The 2921-nt window shown below is 33.3% G+C and overlaps 2 protein-coding genes across 2 annotated transcripts in view; one reads left to right on the top strand and one right to left on the bottom strand.

Annotated features, from left to right (window-relative positions):
• The window catches only part of LOC106868831 (cytochrome P450 3A7), a 388137-nt gene that overhangs the window by 129785 nt on the left and 255431 nt on the right, over window positions 1-2921 (bottom strand). The window lies entirely within an intron of this gene.
• The window catches only part of LOC106868827 (cytochrome P450 3A31-like), a 90100-nt gene that overhangs the window by 73559 nt on the left and 13620 nt on the right, over window positions 1-2921 (top strand). The gene's annotated exons all lie outside the window — the stretch shown is intronic.

Raw genomic sequence — 2921 nt, 5'->3', positions numbered from 1 at the left:
AACTTTGGATATCCTTGTAGCTTATTTTGATTTTAATCACCTTATTTTGACATTTTTTGGATAATACCGTACTAAATTCTGGTGCCTAATCACCTTGAATATATATATATATATATATATACGTTTGTATATAGACATATACACAAACATATGTGCAACTATACTTTTACGAGTTATACTTCTTTATTCGTTTCAATCATTAGAACCTAATTATATTAGGGTAACGATTTCATAGTTTTAATCGCAAACATATTCCAGTTTGTCCTTTATTTCATCGATCGCAATTCATTGTGTCAGGTTATCCACAACAAGGTCCAGCCCTTTTTGCGGTGTAGTGACTCGCATGCTTCAATGACCCAGAGAGTTATATTCACAAATCACAAATTCCCACTGGGAGCTACCTATGCTGGGTAGATCAAAGGAAAACACCTCTTCATAAAGGTAAAAATGGGTTTACATAGGGTCAACACATTTCTACCTTGAAGATTAAAAAAATGCAAAGTTACAAAGGTATTGATGACAATTCAAATCCAACAACATTTGGGCAAGTGTCTTCTACTATAGCATCAGACCCACCAGAGGCTTGTGAGTGGATTTGGTAGACGGAAACTGAAAGAAGCCCGTCGTATATATATATATATATATATATATATAAATATATATATATATGTGTGTGTATGTGTGCTTGTGTGTGTGTGTGTGTGTGTGTGTGTGTGTGTGTGTGTGTGTGTGTGTGTGTGTGTGTGTGTGTGAGTTTGTGTGTGTGTGTGTGTTTGTCCCCCCACCATCGCTTGACAACCGATGCTGGTGTGTTTACGTCCCCGTAACTTAGCTGTTCGGCAAAAGTGACCGATGGAATAAGTACTAGGCTGACAAAGAATAAGTCTGGGTCGATTTACTTGACTAAAGGCGGTGCTCCTGCATGGCCGCAGTCAAATGACTGAAACAAGTAAAAGAGTAAAAGAGAGTATTTGTGTATACGCTTTTCACGCGAAAACAGCTTCACCAATTACTTCCATACTTTTGATGCATGAATAATTTGACCTCGGATATATGTTGGACTCTTTATTTGATTTATGTAATTAGAAATTATAAAACAAATATTGCTTTATATCTATGATTCACTTCCTTAAAAATGTTTCTCAATGTAAACTTCTGTTATTGACGTAAAAACAGTGACGTCTCTCTCTCTCTCCCTCTCTCTTTATTTTAATGTTTTCACTTCTATTTTTATGTTATCATATCAAGTTTTAATTCGCTATTTCTAAACAGCTAAGAGAGAAATATTTACTAAGTTCACAAATTTAAATATTCGGTACAAGATTGTCTGGCTTTGCTGCCACCACTCTCACAGGAGGACGAACAGCTCATTCTGCTTTGAAATTACCACTAAACCTGGACATAAATGACATTCCAATTTGTAACATAAACAAAAATTCTTGTTCAGCAGAAATGTTGTGCCAATGCAACCTTATCATTTGGGAAGAATGCACCATATCACATAGAAGTGCAATGGAAGGTGTTGAAACATCAGAAGCAACAATAAATCTATAAGAAGAGTTACATTAATTTTATCAGGACACTTCCAAACAGACATTACCAGTAATTCCGAGACGAACAAGATTTCATGAAATAAAGCCATGTTTTATTTCACACCTATGGAATAATATACTGAAATTTTCCTTCAATACTAACCCTGACCCTAATTTATTACATGGTGACCAATGTGCAAAACAGTTTTCAACCAGGTCCCTCTAATTAGCAAATGGGAAAGTACCATTTGATAGGAATGGGGATATCAGTTTGGCTCATATTGCTGAATTGAAGAACAGGGTATTGCCAGAATTAAGTAATAATTATAATTCACATAAATGGTTGTGTGAAAGGGCAATTCTTGCTCCAGAAAATGAGACAGTAGCAAGGATTAACCACGAATTAATGAATATGATTCCAACTGTCATTAAGAAGAATAAATCAATTGATTCAGTCCTTGCTGAAAATAAAGCTTTCCATTACCCAACAGAGTTCCTTAATTCTCTTGAGCCACCTGGAATTCCTCCACGTAAACTTTTTCTGAAGGTAGGAGTCTCAATAATGCTTCTAAGAAATTTAGATCCTCCTAAATTATGCAATGGGACAAGGTTGAGTGTGAAGACATTATCACCTAATGTAACAGAAGCTACCATCATCACTGGATGTGCCTCTGAGGAAGTGGTTTTCATTCCAAGAATTCCAATCAAACCAACTGACATGGCTTTTCAGTTCTAACGAACACAATTCCCAGTGCGACTTCGTTTTGCATTGTGTATTAATAAAGCTCAAGGTCAGTCTTTGAAATCCACTGGCTTGTTTTTCTCATGGTCAATTTATGTTGGTTGCTCCAGGGTAGGTAGATTGCAAGACGTATTTGTCTATATTCCAAACCAGAAAGCAAGAATGTTGTTTACCCAGAAGCTCTCACGTAATTTCTTTCGACATATGTGGTAGAATTCATCTCCTTCTTAAAAGTGGTAAATTTTGTATTTTCGTTTATTATTATTATTATTATTATTATTATTATTATTATTATTATTATTATTATTATTATTATTATTATTATTATTATTATTATTATCTTGTATTATGGATTCAGAATTGATTTTCCAATTAAAGAATAAATTGAATTTACAATAACAAATTTCTATACAATATATTTTGCGTTTTTTCTTCCAATACATAAGGAAAAATATCATTCCTAGGCAACGCCGGGTGCCTCTACCACTATAATATTTACTTTAGTAAATATAATATAATATAATATAATATAATATAATATAATATAATATAATGTAAATATAATATAATATGATATAATACAATACCTAATTACTATATTCTGTAACATACGATATTGATAGTTAGAGCATGAAGTCAAAGATACT

This window comes from Octopus bimaculoides, chromosome 26 (assembly GCF_001194135.2).
Source record: "Octopus bimaculoides isolate UCB-OBI-ISO-001 chromosome 26, ASM119413v2, whole genome shotgun sequence".
Lineage (NCBI taxonomy): Eukaryota > Metazoa > Mollusca > Cephalopoda > Octopoda > Octopodidae > Octopus > Octopus bimaculoides.
Note: the sequence above shows the minus strand (reverse complement) of the source record. Positions and strands in the feature narration are given on the sequence as shown.